The sequence below is a fragment of the Mycteria americana genome, chromosome 1 (assembly GCF_035582795.1).
Source record: "Mycteria americana isolate JAX WOST 10 ecotype Jacksonville Zoo and Gardens chromosome 1, USCA_MyAme_1.0, whole genome shotgun sequence".
In the NCBI taxonomy this organism is placed as follows: Eukaryota; Metazoa; Chordata; class Aves; order Ciconiiformes; family Ciconiidae; genus Mycteria; species Mycteria americana.
The window spans coordinates 98566715-98589130 of NC_134365.1; the positions used below are offsets into that span (position 1 = coordinate 98566715).

At 41.1% G+C, this 22416-nt stretch overlaps 1 long non-coding RNA gene across 1 annotated transcript; it reads right to left on the reverse strand.

Moving 5' to 3' along the window:
* Nucleotides 1–3143: 3143 nt before the first annotated feature.
* On the reverse strand, nucleotides 3144–16860 carry LOC142404812 (uncharacterized). The gene is made up of 3 exons (XR_012773956.1): nucleotides 16439–16860; nucleotides 13652–13782; nucleotides 3144–3750 (listed from the first exon to the last, which is right to left on the reverse strand). It is a non-coding gene; the product is annotated as an uncharacterized LOC142404812 (long non-coding RNA).
* Between the last annotated feature and the right edge of the window lie 5556 nt (nucleotides 16861–22416).

The following is a 22416-nucleotide window of genomic DNA, read 5'->3' on the forward strand; positions in this document are numbered from 1 at the left end:
TTTCTCTGGAAGACACGCCTGGACTGTGGGGGGAGTGTGTGTCTGGGTGTGCTTACACGGGACAGAGGGAACAACAGTGTTCTTTGGTCATGGATGTTGGGGTTGAGGGAGAGGTGCTGAGCATTAGTGGATTAGTGGATCATGTTCAGCATCTTTTTCTTGATCAGGCCCTTTGTGAGAAAAAGAGACAATAGGGGGAGCGAAGGAACAGGTTCAGATGGGAAAATCCCTTTGACACCTTTCTTCATGTTTAATTTTGCTTTCCTCTTTTTTATTCTGAGCAGAACTGAAAGCTATATGCCTGGAAAAAAAGCAACCTGTAGCCAAAACAAAGCTTTTCACAGAATCACTGAAGCACAGAATAGTTGAGGTTGGAAGGGACCTCTGGAGGTGATCTGGTCCAACTCCCCTGCTCAAGCAGGGCCACCTACAGCCAGTTGCCCAGGACCATGTCCAGACAGCTTTTGAATATCTCCAGGTAGGGAGACTCCACAACTTCTCTGGGCAGCCTGTGCCAGTGCTCAGTCACCCTCACAGGAAAAAAGTGTTTCCTGATGTTCAGAGGGAACCTCCTGTGCTTCAGTTTTTGCCCATCGCATCTTGTCCGTCACTGGGCACCACTGAGAAGAACCTGGCTCCGTCTTCTTTGCACCCTCCCTTCAAGTATTTGTACACATTGATGAGAAATCCCCCCTGAGCCTTCTCTTCTCTGGGCTGAACAGTCCAAGCTCTTTCAGCCTTTCCTCATATAAGATGCTCTTAATCATCTTTGTGGCCCTTTGCTGGACTCCCTCCAGCGTGTCCATGGCTCTCTTGTACTGGGGAGCCCAGAACTGGAGACATGACTCCAGATGTGTCCTCACCAGCGCCGAGTAGAGGGGAAGGATCATCTCCCTCGACCTGATGGCAATACTTTCCCTAATGTAGCCCAGGATACCATTAGCCTTCTTTGCTGCAAGGGCACATTGCTGGCTCATGTTCAACTTGGTGTCCACCAGGACGCCTTTTCTGCAAAGCTGGAAATAGTTTGCCATTCCAGAAATGTCAGCTACTGCTCAAAAGAGGGACTTGTGTGAGCATGAATCTTTGCAAAATAAAGGCTGAACCACCACTCTTTGCAAAGAGGCCTTTAACCATTTTTCTTTCGTACTTGACCCTACTTTACTGTCATCCCATACAAGCCTGCTGTTTTTCTCCCTTGAATTGTTGCTGGTATGGAGTCGCAAATGGTCCTGAGTTCCACTGGCCAGGAATATTAAAATATAGCCCATAGCATGATGAAGTGGGCAATGGTCTTAGGGGGCTGAAAGCTGTCATCCTGGGCTCAGCTTCCTCTGGAAAAACTCCAGCCTCACAGAACTGCTCCAGGCAGCACACTGGGCTGAGAAAACCTTCGGCAGGCCTCGTGTCACATTTGAGGATCATGGCTGGTCTCAGCCCTGCAGCTAGGCATGCCCCCATTTCTCCCTCTAAGGCTGACACTCCCCCCACCACCCCACTTGCTTCCTGGGGGTTAGGAGAAGGACCATGCCCTGAACTTCTCAGCAAGAAGGAGCTATGCTCACAGCCACATCCAAGCTGTGCTCAGTGCTGTGTCCCAAATGGGCAGCCATGGCACAGTGCTGCTCAAAATCCTCTTGGAAAAACCAAGCCCACCTTAATAGGAAAGGCAAGGATTCACAGTTGGTTTGACGACAATCTTAACTGTTGAGAATTAGGAGTGGAATTCGCCTAGCGTCGTGACTGATTGGACATCCAGGAAATGCCTCAAGGAAAGGCCGGGCTGTGGGCATCTGATCCAGGTGCGGATATTGGGTAACTCCGGCGGGAGGGCGATGCTGTGAGCATCCTGGCTCTGGGAGTAGTTTCAGTTAGTGCCTGAGCTGTGGTTATCAGCCACACGACTATTTAAGTCACGGCGGGAAGGCAGGAATACAGATACACACAGGCTCACACATGTTTACACGTTCATATATGCCCATTGCAGTTCTGCCTTTGTTTTGTTTTCCCAGTATATCCATCCACATAAAATACACAGTGCAATTGCTACACAAGCTCTCAGAGTTTGGTGTTCAGCTATTGATGCTAGGAGTCTTGCCTGGTTTTCTTTAGAACTACTGAACTGATAAAGACAGGCTGAAAGGTCTCGCTGCCTCTTCCAAGAGTGCATGCGCATGTGTGTGTGTGTATTTTATGGCCAGCAATTTTCTGCAGTGTCTCTTGTTTACTTTTGTGATGGGCACTAGGCCAGGAAGACTGTCTGCCTCCAACCTAAATGAGCTTATAACTTTATGAAACATTTTTCACTGATGTTTTGGGGATGAGGGAAGTGGACAGGCTGTCTGTGCAACTCCAGAGACCTCCAGAGAAGTGATGACTTGGGCAGCTCTGAGTGCCTGCATATGCTATCTTGTATGCCATATATATAGGAATATTGGTTTTTTACTGCATTAAAGCAATGTGACAAACTTACCAGGACAATATTAAGAACATTTGTGTGTTCCTTTGAAAGGGGGAAAGATTGAGTATGACTTACTTAGTTTCCAGTTTTCCTTCTGTTGCCTGAAGAGTCTGAAGCAACCCTGTGGCCTGTTGCACCAATTCCCCAAATGTAGGTTTTATATTACGATGCTGGCCACAGGTCCAGACAGCAGGGCTAGTAGACTGCATCACTAAATTAAACAATAGCCTGTTCCCCACCAGGCAAACTGATGAATAGAGAAAAGGGCACAGAAGAGTAAAAGTACATAGGAGTCTTGGTGTCTGCCCTTTGCTATTTCTTCCATCACAGATAGGTCCCCTGTACAGCAATTTCATTTTAACAAGGCATCCACTTTAGCTTGACTCTACACCTACCTCATTCACAACTATTTAAGCATCTCCAGAATGAATTCCTCTATCTTCTTATATAATAAATATAAAAAAAGACATTTAAGAGGATGTTAAAGGCCTGATTGAAGTAAAAAAAAGTAGGGAAATTTGAAGATAATGAGACCAGCCTGTCCTTATTTCACCCAGAGCTCCAGAAGATTGTATAGATCATTTATGGTATCAACTATTGCTGGGTAATGTGCTGCAATAAAAGAGAACACAAGATGCATTGGGTAGTGGCAATGGATTGATTTAATCAAAAAGTCTGAGCATTTACTCTGAATTTCATTCCCTTTGGCAATTTAGAGAGAGAACACAGGGCCTCCAGCCAGCTGCCCTCTCTATGCGGTGTGTACATACTTGTGGCTGTCTCTTGTGTATCGTGTCTTCTAAACATCGTATGTCTGCCTACCTGTCTGCTCAGGACCGCCAAACTCAAGCGCTCCAAAATAATTTGGGACTTTTTTTGTCTCACCCGCTTCCCAGAAAGACAACCAAGACATTAGGTTAAAAATCACAAGGGTTTTTAAATTATATATTTAATCTGCCTTCTGTCTCCAGCCAAGAGGGGTGCACCTGTGTCATAGGTTTAGGTTGTTCTCCGAGACCTGAAGTACTTGTAACTTGCTTTGAGAAAAAAGGAAAGTGAGCTGAATTTCCCACTCAAGTTGCCTCCTTCTCACAGCTGGAGCCTAAGGAGAACTCCAGACATCACAGGAAGTCTGGTAAGTCGTGTTGTGTGCTTCCAGATCTGCAGTGCTGAAGGGAACCCCAAGACAGAGGATTTCACGGAAGAAGAAAGAGGCATATATCTGTACAGACAACTTCTTCTCTGCTTGCCCCCTATGGAGCTTTGAGCTTTCAGTTTTGTTCTTTCACCTAAAATTAAAAAAAAAAAAAAATCAGGCATATAAAGAGTATGTTCTGCTTTTGTGTGTTGAAAGCTTACCAGCAGGAAGAATTATTAGTGTCTGCAAAAAAAACAATTTGACCACACAAAAAGCTCTCATGTGCTTGACATGAAAAAGGCCTTTGTGGATTTGAATGGGGTGTGGGGAGGGAAGTGAGAGGAAAAGGAAGCTTCAGGTGCAAATGACTGTCATGCTGTTATGTTTCCAGACTATTAAAAACAAGACATTTTTCTTTCACTTTAGAAACTCAAAAGAGAGACAGAACTAATATAATGGCACTTTTTAACTTAGGGAGTGAAAAATAGGATCATATTTGATGAAAAGTCACATTTTCAAATCCTTAGCATATTTCTACTAAATTGGAAGTAAGAAGGGAAGCTAACATCTGATTTGGGTTGACAGGTTTGCAGCCAATACTATCTCCCTTCCTGCTACTATTTTCTAATGTATTTTTGTCCCTGAGAGTCTTTCTATACCAGTATGCTGGCAACAGCAGAACCCAGAAGAAGGAACTTGGCTGTTTGCAGGAAAGGATCAGTGTCATTAGAAGATGTCAGCTGCTGGGTGGCTGCTGGGATTTACAAGAGCTGGTTCCAAAACTCAAATGCTAAGTGACTCCTTCTCTCTCCTCTGTGCTACTTCAAACTGGAGCAAGAAAAGTTAAGAATTAAAATGGAGGAAGAAAACTCCTTGAGTATTGATTTGTTGAATAGAGTTGAAAGCATGAGCGTAAACAGACGAGTGCATTTTGCCCTGTCTGGTAGCATCACAGAAAACATTCACTAAACAATATCCTCTTTCATAATGAAAGTCACTATAGTCATTACAGATGAGTGCTGTTACTGGCGCCACATCCTACAAAAAATTTGTGTATGCTTGTGATCTTGTGGACTGTACAAGTCCAGTGTTTTGCTCAGGACTACTCATTCTGTGAACTTACATGGCTCTTTAGGTCATTGAAAGAACAGGGTTTAAATCATTACATTGAATGGTAATAACAAAGAAATCATTCCAATGGGATATGGAACAAGAGCCTCAATGATACTTAGGATTTATCCCCAAAATGTCTGCCATTTTTGCTCTCCTGAACCCAAATTATTTTTGAGAATCAGATCTGAATGGCTAAGTGCCACTGATGCTGCTTTTAAGATATATGCATTGCAGTGTGTCTGTCAGGCTTTCAGTGAGACTGCAGCTCTCTGCCTGGGAATGAGCCAGCTACTGTATTCCAGACTTATGCCCTTTGGGGTTTTCCTGGCTCAGAGGCACACACAGTGCATCCTGGGGATATTTCTAAAATTATTACTTATAATTTCCCTTCCCTCTGGCTCCTGTAATTGGACTGATGCTACTAAGGTGTCTGGCTTTCCAGGAGGGCACTTCAGAAGAAATAGTCTAACAAAATTTTTACCATATGTTTTTAATTATTTTCTGGTTTATTACCCCACCACCATGGCCCCAGTGAAGCAGAGGCTGACTGTATGGCAAGAGGATTTTGTCCTGACTTGGGAATGGGTTTATTACTTGTCAGGTAAAACACAAAGACTAAATTTTTATACCCATCTTTCCAAATGCCAGATCCCCCAACATACACACACAGAGACGCATAAACAAGTTCATTTTCTGTTCCGCACATACCATAAGCATGTGTGTCTGCATCTTAAGTCAGATATTTGGCCTAGCTGATCTGCCTCTACTTCTACTTACAAAGCCTGATGCCTCAAATCTAACTCAGTGGACAGCCCCAAAGGCATACAGATTCCCTTTCTGTTCCCCTCCCCAAATGATTTCTGGTAACTTTTGGAAATACACAAAAAAACCCTGTAACTAGTTATATAGTATAACCAGTCATCTCTGTACTCAAGTGAGGAAAAATATAAATAAGCCCATAATAATAATAATAATAATAAGCTGTCTAGCCTGGGATCCCAGGCACTCTGCTATGGTATTATTTTTTTGTGTGACCCTACGTCCATGAGCCACAAGAGTTATTTTCCCAAAACCCTTGTAACTGTCATGCAGAACTGTCTTGCTTCCCAACAGCTGATGATGATCCTTTTGAGGGCCAGGTCGCTATGGTGGTGATGGCCCTGCTGTTAGAGATCCCCACTGAGGCTCTGTGTGAAGCTACCTAGGTCCCAATGGTACCGAAGCCTGAAGTTAAGCTCTGTGGCAATGTCTTCCCCTGCCATCCTCCTCTCCTCTTCCTAAACATGCCGGGTGTGGAAGGGGAAGTCTAATCTCACGGGCATGGCAGAGGAAGACTACTTTGTACAAGAAACTAAAGCACAGCCAGAAATGTTCATCTGGGAGCCCCTGGTTCACCACCTTGGTTCTAGATCTCCTGGATGAGGGAAATGACTAATAAGCCATGAGACTTACAACTCTTACAACTACACATGCAATTCCTACAGGTAAGAGGCACAAGACATGTACAGCACACCTTAATGAGCCAAGAGAGGAGGAGCTCCAGGAGAAGTACACTGATGTTGCTGTCTCCTCAGGAACCCACCTTTCCAACACAGGATAGAAATGGTTCAAGCCTGTAGCCCTGAGTACCTGGGCAAGCTAGCAATTGTGTCCTTGGGAGCCCCTGATAACTCTTTGCCTCTCACTGCCAGGTATATAGATTAAGTAGCATCCACTATCAGGAGTCCTACAGCTTCATAATATATTGAGGTCAGGCCTAGGATTGCATTTGAACTGTTAAAGCACTCAAAATTGGCAACCTTTTCTTCCTTCCATCTCTCCCTGTCTGCCTCTGACCCACCATATAATGTACTAAATGCCTTTGTAAATTTTGGCTCTAGTTGCCCAACCTGTGACAGGGGAATAGTCCTTTATCTCACAGGATTGCTCTGAGGACCCAAAAGATTGTGAGGCATTCAGATAAGAGCGTAACGGCAAGATAAATAACTGAGAGTAAACACAGGCACTGCCAAACCCTCATGATACGGTGGAAGCACACAGCTCCCGAGGTCCCCGTTTCTCTGCGTGCTGGCTTGAGAAGTATCAAATGCTAATTCTGCCACTAATCCAGTACCTAACATTGTCTTGAAATTTTGGAGGGAGGAGGGAATGTCTGTTTTGGGAAAGAAAGGAAACTCTTCTCTGCTGGATTGCTTGAAAAATGACAGCTGTATGACCCTACCGAGATGTCTGGGATGTTTGGGTTGAGCAAGGAAGATGGATTAGTGGTCAGGGTTTGATGAGCCAGCCAAGGGCATGTGACAGATTTCTGAACTATATAATGAAAAATGTCTACTTTACACATTTTTGCAATGTATATCACTGCTTTTTATACAAATATAAATATGTGTGTGTACGTGTGGGGAGTGGGCTTTTGAAAACTACTGTAAAAATTCATGCTTAACTATCAGTCCAGTCAAGGACACTGATGTGAAATTTCTACTATACAACACTGCCTGTAATTGAGTTGAACTTAATTAGAGGTGTGCAGCAAAATCTTTCATGCTGCTTTTGCACCGTTGGGGAAATTAAGAACTCTGTAACACAGATGTTAATAATAACAATGTTATAAATAAGTTTACAGTTGAGTCTTTCCAAATTTGCAGCAGCGTTTGTCCTTTAAAGGGTGTCACAATGGATAAGGCTCCAAAACCTGATCTATTATAGCATGGGGAATCTGTAGTCTTTAGTTTAGTTCCTTTTATAACTGCAGTTTTTAAAGTTATCACCAGATGTGTGTAATTACTTAGAGTTGCTGTAAAATCAGTCTCTGGGAAAGGAATCTATTATTATGACTGTAATTTTTTTTTGCAAGATATGGAAGCAAAATTATGCTTGTAAAGTTCTGCTTTTTGATTAATCTCAATGCTGACCTGTTAAACAAATTTAACTTTTTTGTTTACATTAAGAGTTTGATTCTGTTTGCTTGAGGCAGGGCCTCAAACACGAGATTTGGCCAGTTTATTCACTTGGATGGTGCTAATATGATTGAGGTCATGATTTTGTTTCCTCACAGTCAGCTCACCAGCCCTACTCAATGATTAAGCTGTTGTACTTTGTCTCATAAAGCTAATGAAATGAATTCTTTTATAGGGAGTTTGGTAAGGAGGTTGCATATTTTTAATCCTCCATAAAAGGTTTGTAATGAAACCAGTGGGTCTTAATTGTAGAAGACTGGGAAGTCCGAGGTTTGAACTTCTTTTATTATCTAAAGTTTTTCTTGATAATACCTGAAATTGTTATGCATATAGCTCTGCTCCAAAGCATTTTCCTGGAGCACTTGGAGTGTTTTCAAAGATACTTAGAGTGGAAGGGGATAAGATATTACCAAGAGCTATTAAAAATACCCAGACATGATTATCTAAAGAGCTTCACTTGCACTAAAATGAGATTCTCAGTATGCCTATATTTCAAGAACAGTCATTCACACACAAGATAAACACTACTGTACACATGTTTTCCCACTTTCCCTGGAAAAGCACAACATAAAGGCATGACAAATTCTAAAATGCTCCACAGTGTTATTGCTGAGGCTGTATGAAACAATAAAATATCAACAGAACACAAATGCTAAAAGTTCTGTATTTTGCTTCTACTTCACAACACTGGCCTAGGATCACAAAAGCCCTGAACATTGTCACACCTTACTAATCACAAATGCTGTTTCCAGTTTCTCTTTGACTTTCTCCTACTTTGCTGTAAAGTTCTCAGGAATCTGCATTTCATTATAGCATCCCTATGAGCTTGGCATTAAAATACACAAACTTTTGAATTGTTGCACTGCACATAAACCAGACAGTATCTCTACTATAGATCTGAAGAATGTAAGCAGCATGTTTTACATATTAAAGATCACTTATCGACTCATACACATTTCCCCTTTCTATTTAACACTCTAAAGTTTAATATATGGCATAAAGGCCAAATGCATTGCTTTCCTTTTCAGATCAGAAAAGATAACACAAAACTTATAAAGAATGCATGAAGCTCTAAATATAGAAATGGATTTCAGCTAGTCTTAATGCTGCTTCCTCTGCAATAGAAGTGCATTTTACCCCTGGTATGCAAAAGGAATACGTACCCAGTGTCAAAATACGGCATTCAAGAGCCAACGACTAAATGCCAGGCACTGGGAAAGCATGGCAACACTTCACAAAGGCGTTAGTTTGGCTGCTAATGGCAGCTTTACTGTTGGCTTTAACCTATATAAAAATAAAGTAGATCTCCATGGAATATTGCAGCCAAGCGTTCAGAATCTGGTGCACTTAGGGACTATTTGAATAAAACGACGACAACAATGAACTGTAGTTTGACACAGTGTAGGCAATAAACTCAATGAAGTCTGAAGCAAGCTTCCAGAAATGAGGCAGCCGGAGCAAAATTTGTTGACTAACTGTTACATGGCCAAAGCAAAGGAAACTACCCAGGTAGCAGGCTCCAGTGCACTCAGCAATGGGAATAATCCTAGATAGAAAGGATTCTCTCATTCAAATGTCAGTGAACAGACCCAGGTACCTGCTGCCAAGCAGAGCAAAACACAAGCAAATGTAAACCTGTAAATGAAAAGTACACAGAAACAATATAGAGAACGGAAAGCCAAATAGGAACAGCTGGACAGTCTGCAGAAAGAATCCAAGCCCGGATTTTCAAGGGCTATATTTCCCTGGGTTCCCCATGCTGACTCATAGACTTGTGCTCAGTGGATGCAGTTTAAAATGAAAACCTGAGAGGCAGAGTAATAGCAGAAAGTGAGGGTGGCAAAACACGAGACCCATCAAGCTGCTGCCTGATTAACCAACCCCAGTTTTCACATTACCTGTGGCATAGGGAAATACACCTCCTACACCTGGAGAAAAGTGTGACTTTTTCTTTCTGAAACAAGTTAACTTTCTAGCTAGAAAGTCCACAGCACATGAAAGAATGAGGATCTCAAAATTCCAGATGGCCATTTACAGGGAAAAAAAGGGACTGTGTGGTGCATCACCATCCCAAGCTAATGAGCTCAGCTTGATCACCCTGACAGACCTTGTCACTTTAATGCAATAACTGGAAACAGAGACAGAAATAGGGGGACTGGACTCTGCCCATGGTATTCTGGCAGCTAAATGGATCCATTGTGCTTGGGAAGCCTCAGAGCTGGATTCCTTTTCATATCATTTTGTGGAGACAGGGCAGTGGCTGGATCTTTGCAAACAGAAAAGGACAAAATTGTACTTTTCATTAAGATCTCACTCTTTGCAGGGAATGCTGGCATGCAGCAAAAGCTGAAGAGATACCAAAATGCATCTACCAGCTCTGTGCTTAACAGGGTTTTGGTTCAGTTCTCTTTTCCTCAACAAGGTCCACCTCTGCTCTTTGAGTTACTGCAGTGTTCCTTTCTTGTTTTTTTCTATTCTTTTCAGGAATTGTCTCCCATGTGAGAACTCCCTCCCTGTGAATTGTCACAGGCATCTGATGGCAACCGCCTCTTTCTCTGAAAACATTTCTGTATCTGAATAATTTTATATATGTTTATGCTCAATGGCAATACAACCAAAACCAGCTTAGCCAGGCCTGAGAATGGGTTAGGAAATCTAAGCACAAGGGCAAGCACATTAAAAAAATGACCAACCAACCAAAAATATTTAGGAAAATGTGAATAGAACAAGGGAGGTAACTAAAAGGGACTTACACATTTCAGACAGTAAATACCTCATGCAGGTTGTCTGGGAGGGCTGAGTGTCTACATAGGTATCTATCTACATAGAAATTGATATTTGTCTTTTACAAAGAGCACCTCTGAGACCTGCTGAGCATAATGAAAGAATTACTTCATGCACCTGAGAATATTTACATCTTATTTCCCCTTTGCATAGGACCTCCTCATCCTGGTGACAGAGTCATCCTGGTGACAGAGTTGCTCACTGCTTCCAAGCAGTGAGCAAAAGCTGCTTGGAAGCATTATTCCACTGTGACTCAAAACAAGGTAGGATGACGCTTTCCCTCTTCCTAATCCCACTCCCTTTTTTCTGCAAAGGAGGAAATACAGTCTTGAGTTAAGATGGTGGGCATTTCCATTCAGAAAGGGAAGTTTGAAAGCAGAAGAGATGCCAGCAGTGGAGTTCAAAGGAGCCAAACTCCATGCTCAAGAGCCTACATTCAGCCACACATAATGCAGTGTCTTCCTATAGCAGCCTGCTGCTTCTGACCCATCAGTAAACATCATTCTAGGACAGAGGTGTGAGCTGGGCAGTAAAACAGCTATCTAGTACACCAGCAGCAGTTAAACTCTACTACTTTGTCAGTAACCAGGAAACAAAATAGTGAACTGATTTCTTCATTTCAGGACTGGACTATTTATACAAAATCCTGGCATTTTTAGATACCCTTTGGGAAACTAAAGGTGCTGTGCAAGAAAAAAAACTTGACATACAGATCTCACAGTGGCAGGCATGACATAAAGCACAATGGAGCAGGGAAGAAGCATCTTCTGTTGACTCATTCACCCATCAGTTTCCTGCCCCTCCTTATCCCTAGAGGCATGTGTGCTCTTCTACCACACACACCATGACCTGGCAGAGATGAGGTTAAACACCAGCTCAGGATAGCCACACACACACAGAGTAACAAAAGTCTCTCAGATTAGTAAGACTCTGTGGATGAGTGATGATGATGAACCTAATTGGCAGCAGGAACCTGATTTCCTGCAAGCAAGGGATATAAGTGAGCAACAAGGAAGGTATTCAAGTCCTGGAGCCGTAAGCTGTTCTTCTGGATCAAGTGAAGGCTATTCTTGGTATAGACATCAGGATAAGACAGAAATTGTATCCCACTTTCATCCAAGTCCCCAGTCTTATAGATTAGATTCGGCTGTTAGCAACAATTGAAGGTGGCTTGAGATTTGTAGGCTGAAATATTGCGCTGCTTGTTTAAGGAGAAATAATGGAAGCTGATATTTATTGCCTGCATTCTTTTCCAGACCTCAAAACAAGTGGTTTGGTTCTTATCTCTACACAGTGACACTAACTAAGGAGCAGGATATTATTTCAATTTCATGCTTCATATTTTTTTAACATAAAATATTTTCAAAAGGTCACTCAGGTATTTTGACATGTCTTTTCCCTGAGCTGGGCCATAACAGAGAGATCTTTCCTATATTTGCATATTTTGTCAATGTTGTTTATTATTTTAACGATAAAGATGTATTTTGGCAATGCTGACTACAAGGCTTCGTTTAAAATAGATTTCATTGGCTCGTGGTTCATTTCTGTACTCAATCATGGAGGTGATAGAGAAAATTTTGGCAGCTCTTTACACTGAGACAACATTAAGAGCAATCAAGAAGTGTTTGCAGTCTTTTCAGTCACATGAAAAAATTCATCTTCTTCTAATCCCCTTCCTAAAAATACGAAGCTTTTTGAAAGAAATCAGTCCTTTTCATGAATATATAAACTATCTGACTATCTCTGTCATTAAATAAAAGTGACAGAAAACTTTCAAGCAGTCCTAAGCTCTACCTTGTTCTAAAGTGTGCCCGAGAGTTTGTTCTTACCCTTCATGCTCACCTATCAGCTTCCCCTGTTTTCAAGGAAGTACGTGCCTTTGAGCAACAGTTTCCCTTCCTACGATAATGTGATTTCTCTTCTCACGAGTTGTGGTTGCAGATATGACGAGGCCCCTGTGCCAGCACACAAGGTGTCGTGTGGGACCACAGCTGCGGGGCTGCCGCCCTGCGACCGCATGACCTCAGCAAATGGTCAGGAAAAAGCTCAGCAGAAAGCGCATTGCCACTGTCATCTCTCTTGGACAACCTACTTCTGATTTCTTCAGTCCTCCTTCACTGAGTCCTCTTTCCTTACGTTATATGCAAAACAGCTGAGCCTCTTCACCTCCCTCTGCACTGTTTTTCAGGAAGAGATGCAGGAGGCACGCTCAACTCCGTCCGCTCCTGTCACACCACTGCATTCCTGTCAAGCTGCTCCTTTGAATTCCTGCTCACTAGTCTTTCATCAGCAGTGACCTCTGCACTGCTTAAGTCAGCTAACACCTCATTTGCTTTCATGTGAAGCACCTCCTGGGTGGAGGATATTGCAAGGGGCAGGTGAGTGGACTACTGTTAGTCAACTGGTGTGCTCAGGCTGTCAGTCTGCCATGCATACCCCCTCCCCACACCCCATCGAACACCGAACTCAGTTTGCCGGGGTCTGGTCTATGCATGTGAGAAAATGCGTCATAGATTTGTGGGCAATTTCATCTTGAGTGGAAGGAAAGTGGTTTTCTCACACTGACTCTGAAGAGCTCCTTCAGCTCTGTGTATCTGGATCTCGTCACTGTGTCTTTTGAGATCCTCAGACTAAGCTATTCTTTTTTTGGCCCTCAGGTCTTTTCTCCCTCCCTTGTTGCCTTGTATTTCCTCTCTTTTTAGATATGTGCTTTAGTATATAAATGTACGGTGTACAAAATGCAGTCATTCCAACCTCATTGAACACATCAACATTTGGAGGGTTTGAATTTTTCCTCTCCTACTTTTGACTTCAGTGAGGTCTGAGTTTAATAGCTCTTTTATAATTTTTTTCCAGATGGAATAGCCTGGTGCTTTGTAGCCTTAGGACAGACACTGTGGAATATCTACCATATTCACATGCTCTCTAATACCTATATTTTTAAATAACCCCCTAGACCTCATTGAGAGCCTAAAGATGCCTTGAGACAAAGATTTCAATATTGCTCTGTCTCAAACAGGTTAGAACAGTGCTTTTAAAATGATCTGGGGTATTTCACGAATATATCATTTGTCTGGGATTGCAACTTGCTTTCTGGAGGTGATTGAACTTTCCATTGCAGTAGACTGGGAAAGTGCACGTAGTCAGCTCTGCTGAGGGAAAACTGAATTTCCAGCTGATAGGGGGCAATGTACTAACTTGATTGGTAGCAGCCAGCTCAGAATATGTTGACTTTCTCTGCTACTGCTTCTGTCTTTGTATTTTCTTATTTCGTTTTAAGCAGCACTGTCCCTGAAGCTTGCGAGTGGTGTCCTCTGGAGCGGTGTTTCCTGTGGAATTCAGAATATGCAGCATTTATTTGACCTCTGCCTCCCATTGTACACAGTCATGCCTTACATTTCTAGTCAGGCTTTCTTTATGGCTAATAAGTTCAAATATTAGAGAAAATGATTCTTCCTTTCTGCCAGCTGGTCTCGTTTTATGCAAAGATGTTTGTGATGCCCCAAGGATTGTGCTTGTATGGATAATCCTGCAGCCTTCTCGTTGATGTTATTCTAAGTATTTTCTAAGCTATAAACAACTGGCCTGTAGTTTAACACCAATCTGGCACTCCTTGAGTGTATTACACGCACACACACACATCCGCATGCGCACGTGCATGCAAACACAGCCCCTAGCTCCTTTGGCCGAGCATTACTGCTACCTAAAATAGTGTCGGTTTGTACTGGGTCTAGGTCAGATTGGTGTCCTGTTCGATATCTGTCTTTGACTAGTATCACAGCTTCCTTGTTTATGCATCCATAATTGTGTGACTGTCAGACATAACAAAATGATTCCCTTTTTTCCCTCTGTATGTATTTCTTCCTACTTTCCATCCATGTGTGTATACCTGAATGTAGAAGGATTCCTCTCCCTGTTGCTTATCTGTTAGGCTGTTCTGAGATGCCTGGCCTGATCGTTTTGGTCAAAACCACAGAGAGCCAGGTTTTTTGATGGCTCATCTCCAACATTACAAGCTCACCTGTCATGTACATCCTGTATAATATCGTTCACAGTGGCCTGATGTGCTACTGTATTTGAGGCAAAGAAAATGCTGTGGTTGACTTCAGTAGAAAATGGATCAGGGCATTTCTTCCTTGGCTGCCTGGATGCCTACGGAAATCTGTACCATAGCAGGTTTTCAAATATTTTAAATAGGAAATAATAATAATAAAAAGTAATTAGTTTGTTAATGTACGTCCTCTTGTAAATGTGACAGTCTTTTTGCATACACTGGCTATTGAATTTAGTAGATTGTGGAAAAATAAAACCACTGCATGAGCAGCACAAAGAATAAAACCTGACTTTCTCTGGCTTTGTTTCTCAGTGCAAACTGCACCAGCACAGATTCACTGACGCCTGATACGGTTTGTGCTCATACTGCAACCAGAAGACATTAGCAGAGGGTTCTTTATCAAACTGTCTATATGCACTAATTGTGTAGGAAGTGAGTGTATCTGAGATCCCTGTCCCTTTGTCAGAAATCACCAGTTGATTTAAAAGTTAAGGCAAGAGACCAAAAGACAGGTGGACATTCTTAGTGCTTAAACAACATTTCTTTGGGAAATTCAGCTTAAAAACAAGACCAAGAACAAACATCACTGCTAATTGAAATATTTTATCTTGGGTGTAAAAATATGCCTGAAAGTAGTATCTTTTGCTAGAGATTTTCACACAGCTATGAACTTGTTCATTGAACTCCCCTATACCGTTAACTTCTCTTTTGCTTGTTGTCCAACTCATATTCGACAAATTGTGCAGTCTTTTAGGTAATTGACAATCTGTCTATTTTGTGTCCTGCAAGCATCAAAATGATCAGCTTTCATCTGGTCTGCTTATAAGAAACATTTCCCACTTCAAAGTCCAGTGGCAGCATTTTTCCCATATTGTCAACAAATTGCTATCTCATTTTACTTCTGACCCTTCCTGTTGCCCTCCAGTGATGTTGTTACAAAATAAATCTTCCTCAAAAAAATAAAACTTCAGAAAGACCTTTTTCTCTGACTTCCAGCCTAAAAGTACCCCTATGCCTGGTCTTTCACTTGGCTTCCTGACGTTAGTTCTGGGAGCTGTGTCTAAAATGGGCTGATATATTCAGTGTGCTGGAGGTAGGCTGCATTAACCTGAGGTGCCATACAGCTGGCAGGATGTAAAGGAATGCAGCATTGCCATCTTATTCCCAGCTGGGCTGAAAGAAAAATCTCAGAAAATACAAATGCATGAAAAACTTTCCTTTTCTTCTTACAATATACCTCAGCATAGCATTACTATCAGCACTCATGTGGGGTTGTTAAACACTAGCATTATCAGTAAAGCATAGCCTCTTTTATTACTTTTTTTAACCCTTTTAAATACAGGGATTTTTTTTTTAATGTATTAGTGCAGTGAATTCAAATCAGGGGTTGTCAGAAAATGGAAATAAAATCCCTTGATCTTCTCTGTTGTAGTTAATATTCTGAGTATAGCTAAATATATTTAAGAGTCTGGCTAGGAAAACAATATAGACTGGGAACCTGAACACTTCTGGCATTTACATTTATAAACTCAGTGGAAAGTAATGTGTTTTTTCCTTCCTTCCTTCCTTCCTTCCTTCCTTCCTTCCTTCCTTCCTTCCTTCCTTCCTTCCTTCCTTCCTTTCCTTCTTTCTTTCTTTCTTTCTTTCCAGAAAAAAAAACCCCACCTTAGAAGCACTGAATCCTGCATGAGTAATACATCTCTGTCTCAGGACAAGGCATGCAGAGGCAGAAAGAGTCTATTAGGTGCCTAACTCCTATCAACTTTCAGTAGGATTTGGGCATCTCTCTGAAATTTTTATCCCTGTATACATGGTCTGACACTCCTCTCTTACTGCAAATGCTCTGCTGCCCACTGCTAGTAAAGTCTGGTCAACCAAAGGCTCTTGGCTTTGCAATAAGAAGCTTGTCCTTATACTTATAGCTTAAATACCTGCTGTCAGAGGGCAGCTTGCACTCAACACTTCTGGGGACCACAGGCTGAAAGAAGTTGTCTGGCCAAGGAGTGCCTAAGCGAAGGAACCACTTTCTTCTGGGCACCCCAGCTAACAGCAACCTCTTCAAGCAGGCCCTGGAGGTGAAGGGAAGAGAAGCAACCTTTGAGAAACAGGGACAGGAGTGTGGCTGTCCTCATATTGGAAAGGATGTAATGCATTTGGTTGAGCTTCAGAACATATTTCCTTTCTTCTTGACCTAAAACTGGTGGCTTTGCTGATCAATTTCGTTGACCAGAACACCTAGGAATAACTCTTGTTTTTGAAATAAAAGAGGAGAAAACCACCTCTTGCAGCTCGAGAATACAAATTCCTCCCCGCTTGCCACTGGAGGACACATGACTCATTCTTGCAGCTCTCCTGAGCCCACTGCTGCTGCATAGCTGTCAAGATCCAGAGACTTTCAACCTTACCTGAAAGCAGAATGCATAGTCAGAAATCTCTGTAATGGTACTATCTGTAAATGAGAGAACTGAGGGTATAAATCAAAGGCTTTTGACTCTCATTTTGGTGAAGCGGAAAATAGAATTGACCAGCTTGAAAACAGAGAAAACGAAGAACAGAGCATTGGGTATAAAGGAGATGGACAATAGATTAGCTTAAGGATTTAGAGCATCACCCCAGGAGCTCACACATAAGGCTTTTTAGTACACCTGAGTGTGCTTGGAGGTATGTCCAGCTACTTGAGTATTCCCTGCCCCCATATTTCAATAGAGCAAGGATGAAAATCATAAAGGGTTCAGATTTGAAGACAAAACAATTGTGCTGAGAGAAGCAAATAATGTTCTTTCCCAGTACTAATTTTTCCTTCTGCCTTTCTATCAGTCAAGAAACAGACACCTTGTGCAGCCTTTATCCTTATTAAAAACTAGTATTGTATGAAGAATATCAAACATGCGCTTCACATTTTTAAAAGTGTAAGAACAAAATCTTTCTTTTATATTACATAAACACTGATATTAGCTCTTAAAACTCACTGAAAAAGCTGAGTTTTGCAAAAGCTACTTTAATACAGTTACACTTTAATACACTCATTCTTACATACATAGAAGGAACTATGATAGCTTGATACACCATCAAGATTACAGTAAAGAGGTATTTTTCTTTGGTCCACCAATAGCATTATGATGGGCTTGTGGTAGATTATAATTAATACATAATAAGTCCTGTCTCCAACTACACACATTCATGACAAGGGCTTTTTTGAATCATTATATTTCTGAACCTCCCAAAGCAGAAAAGACAGTAAGGCATGAAGTCTGCCTGTGCCTCCTCTGGCTTCTGAGCTCATGTCTTCATACCAGGTATTTTGAATGTTATAGATCTGCCTGCCAACAGTTGTCTTCATTAACCCTTCAAGATAAGTGAGAATATACATTATTAATTGGTTATATCAGGGTGATTCACTTAATCAGTTCATGCATATCAATAGAAATAGCCTCTGTTCAGAAGTAAAAAAATAAAAGTACAAGAGGTAAGGAATAAAACTCCAATGTATATGGATGTGCATGTGCTAGGCTTAGAAATTAAGTTCAGCTGTCCCCAAAGCCTAGGTATTGGTTCCTTATAGATGTTGTGGTAAAGGTATTCAAGAAAAAAGATACAAAAGTGTCTGACCAAATTCAGGCAGAATTTCTTTCCCTTCAAGATTTATCTTTCTCAGGCATCACTTACCACTAGTGAAATATTACTTATGACTATTACATCTGCAGAGTACTTCGAATCTCCATTGTCAGCATGAGTCATGTTTCATCAGGAAAATAGCTCCATTCTTAATATCTGCTCAATTTGTTCTCTCATTTTTCCCTCCATTTAGAAGTCGTAGTAATATTTCTCATGAAGTCCATGCACTGAGGACACAGAAGGTGGAAGGGTTCCAGTACCATGACTTGAAAATTAATTGCAGGGTTCATGACACCTGTTGTTGCAGCCAGAGCACTCCAAGCCTCACTCACTTGATTCAGGGCTTTCCTTAAAAACTTGTGGCTGTCATGCTTGTGAAGAAACTTAGAAGAAATTACTTAAGTCTACCCTAAATTCTCACAAACTTAAAAAAAAATAAATAAAAATTAAAGCAACAAAAAATGAGGACACAAAATTGTCTGCCTTAAAGAACCTTCATTACATTTTGAAAAATGAGCATTACAGACAGGTTAGAGAGAGCAAGTTTTTCGCTCCATCTGGTACAAGGCAAAGGAGACTGAAAGTATCAGGCAGCCCCTTCGTGGTCTGAATCAGCTTTGGATCTGGCCCGTAATGACACATTAGAATATGGCAAAGGATTTTCAACTGGACATACAAGACCATAACAAAAACAGACTATACTTGAGTACGTAAGATTGCTTACAGACATCAGATTTTCCCTTGTTGAATATCCATGAACCTAATAAGGGACTTCCTCTCTTGTTAAATTAATGTTTAAGGTTCTTGTTGTAGGATTTTATTTGTTGTTCTGAAATTAGAATAGATCCTCAGGATTCTCAGACTGATAAGCAAGCATACTGGGCACTTCTAAAACACGTTCGTTAAGCTTTAGGCTTGACTATCACTTGGAGGAAAATAATGCTTCCAGCACATAACAGAATTTTTATACTGCCTAATATCGTTGTAGTTCTAGGATGACTTTTTTTATTCAGTCTCTAAGGAACTGAGCTAGAAGGGTTTTTCTAGCTCACTTGTCAATATAATGGTGCTCAACCATGCTATAATGCATCTAGGGATTAATTTATTGCTATTAGCAGATCCACCAGGGAAACACAGGTGGCTAGGATAAAATTTACCTATCAGAAAAGAAGAAGTATCAAAACCTTTTCAAGTAATCAAAGAAGAAAATAGATTGTAACTGAAAATGACAATACTGCTAGAGAAGACTGTCTGTTACGAGTGACTGCTGATGAGCAGGAGCATGATCCAGCCAGTGATGAAGCAAAACCAGACAGAGAGGTATCTCTGATTTAAGGGATGAAATCATATCACTATAACACAAGAAACCTCTAGGGAGAGTAAATATGTCTATAGTGGAGTGACTTCAACTTGTGTAACCATACGTAAGCTAAATTTAAGCTAACTAGGGCAGGTATTTCTAGTAATGTAACCATGGCAGCATAAAACTCAGCTCAGACTAAAAAAAGTCCCACCTGCTCAAGGAGTTGCATAAATACTTACCATTTGGCCCCACAGAGCCCTGTACTACCATAGTTACACCTCTAATAATATCCAGGTTAGATATGCTGCACATAATAACTGCAGTATAGGTGCTTCTTCAGACCAAAATTCCCTTAAAAGGATCCAAAGCCCTTTGGTGTTCCTAGCAGACTTTCCATTGATTTCGGTGAACTTTGGCTCAGGCCTTTTAACGTTAAAGATGAATGTAACATATTAAATTATAGAACAGAGTACTTGGTCTTAATAAGAGCAAATTATTTCTTCAGGATAATAAAACTGATTCAGTTGTAGTGAGACAACTAAGAAAACAGACTCAGGGGAAACTAATTAAAGCATCTTCAGTACTAGAACTAAGTTTCACCCTCCCTGACACAAGAAATTATTTTCAGAACTTTTATAAAACATTTATTCTCATATGAAGTAGGTAATAAAAGCGATATACTGTAGCCTTCTCTCTAACCAAGATCAAACTACCTACCTTCTATGAAAGGGAGCAAATTACCCAGGATGTGCCTCTTGAACACAGAAAAAAATTGTTTGCTATTGAAATGTGAAAGTCTATTAAGTGCTGGGCCGTGATTGCTTTCCAATTAGCTTTTACAAAGTTCTAAGGAAAAAAAAGAAAAGGTGGTTCCCCAGCTTGCAAGACAGCTATTTCTACTCAAACAAGGGTCACGAGAAGATTGTGCTTTGTTTCATCATGTGGACGTTTCTCTATTAAGGACAAAAGGATTTCTAGGAGAAATCAAAGGGCAAAGCTAGAGAAGGTGAGTTGTTCTTTAATTAGGAAAAGCCATACTGGCATAACTGAGAGTCAGCTCTCCCCAGCAATGGGCACAGGCTTTTGCAGTAAAACTGTGTGGGTACCAAGAAAGTGTTTGATTGGGCTGAGTGGGGCTGTTCAGAGAAGCTGTGGGGCCAGAGAAGCTTTTGAGTCTGAACCAGCCCATTGTGCGGCAAGCCAAATGCCAGGGTACTTGCTGAAAGGGAAAAGTAACTTGTTAATGTGATGACCAGAAACATAAAGCAAGGCCCTCCCTTACAGTGACTACTGTGGGTACTTCAAGCCTTGATGCAGAGGAGTTAGATCTAAATAATAATTTATGCTGGTATTTAACTGCAGATACATGAGAAGCCCTGTTGACATCGCCAAGCCAATTTCAAAGCGAAGAACAGATTTAAGTGCTTTGCTGGATGAAGGCCAGAGGCAGCTGAAGTGAGCACTGAGACCACTTTGGAGGCTTCTTTTTATCTCTGAATCCTCAGAGCACCCAGACCTCTTCCTGGATAGTCTTGGGAAGGATTATCAAGGTAAAGCAGATCTAAAATAGTCAGTTTTAAAACCGCCTGGAACAGAACTTGAGACACTAGTTGAACCCCTTTCCATACAAAAGAGGACAATTTCCTTTAGCCCTTAAACAGAAATTTTGTATTAGGCTTTCAAACAGCTTTAGGGGCTGTTTGTTGATTTAGAGGCTATTTGTTGATTGAGACTTTTAAAACAAAATATCCAGGTCAATTTTTATTTCCCTCATTGGAATTGCTTTATAATCTTCCTGATCTTATTTTTCAGGTCAGAAAAAGGACTGTGTCCAAAAGCATTTGCTCAGAAACTGGATTGTAATAATAAATGTCAGCCAGGTATACCAGATCCCTCCTTTTTTTGGATGCCATCCTACAGTGTTTTCAGGTGGTATTTGAAATCAATTATCACACTGGGAAGGACTGTAAAGTATGCCAGAAGGTGGGCTCCAATTCAACAGAATTGGCTTCAGTGCTTTCTAATCCCTGGAAGAGAAATTTTCTCCTTAGTTTTATAAAATTTTCTATCAGGCTGCTGCTATTTGCTTCTAGTTGGTTTAGACAATCAGGGAAATCCCACTTCAGCCATGGTTGACTACAAAAGTCCTACTGAATTCACAGGAGTCAAGATTTTTTTTCCAGTAGGGTCATTTCCTAACCCCTGGGTCAAACCAACAGAAAAGACGAATTCCCAAACTCTAAAGTGGTTGGAATTGTTATGGACAAAGGGTTGAGAACCAAAGGCCCTATTATCTGTACAGATGTGGAACGATGCACATTTCCAGTCTACTAATTTTTGCAATTTGAGAATATAATGCAGTGCTAGAACATCTTCGTCACAATTCATATTTACTTGAAAGCATGTCAGGTCTTACTCGGAAGTGAGAATTATATGACTTTTGCTCTTTTTTCTTCCACTTCTTAAAAAATAGGTTCCTCCTGAAAATGAAGCATTTGATACAGACTTCACAAATAAATTTTTGTTCATGACTTAAAGACAAACATAGGTTTCCAGAAGATTTCTGCAGTGCCATAATGGAGCACCCTCTGTTTACTCCTACAGTTTATGGAGAGTTCAGGACATGGATAGTGCATATGCTCAAAACAAACTCTTGCACGGAAAAATGCACTACTCCTGTTCTCCGGTACAGATTTAGAATATATTGAAGTCTATCCTCCATCACTTCTTAGCTGGGACTTGGGGAATCTTTAGCTAATTGATAGTGAAGATTAGAAAGAATAACATTCTTTCATGTTTAGGGGAGCTACAAAAATCCAGGCAGTATGCCTCAGCATTCCTGTGACATCTATGTGAGTAAACAGGGACAATAGATGAAGTGTGGCTCTGGGGGCCTGCTCAGAATATTTTTATTCAGGGGAAAGATTTTGACTTGTGTTTACCTTTGTGTAAAGTTGAAAAGCTGAATAATTAGGGTTATATTCTTATTGG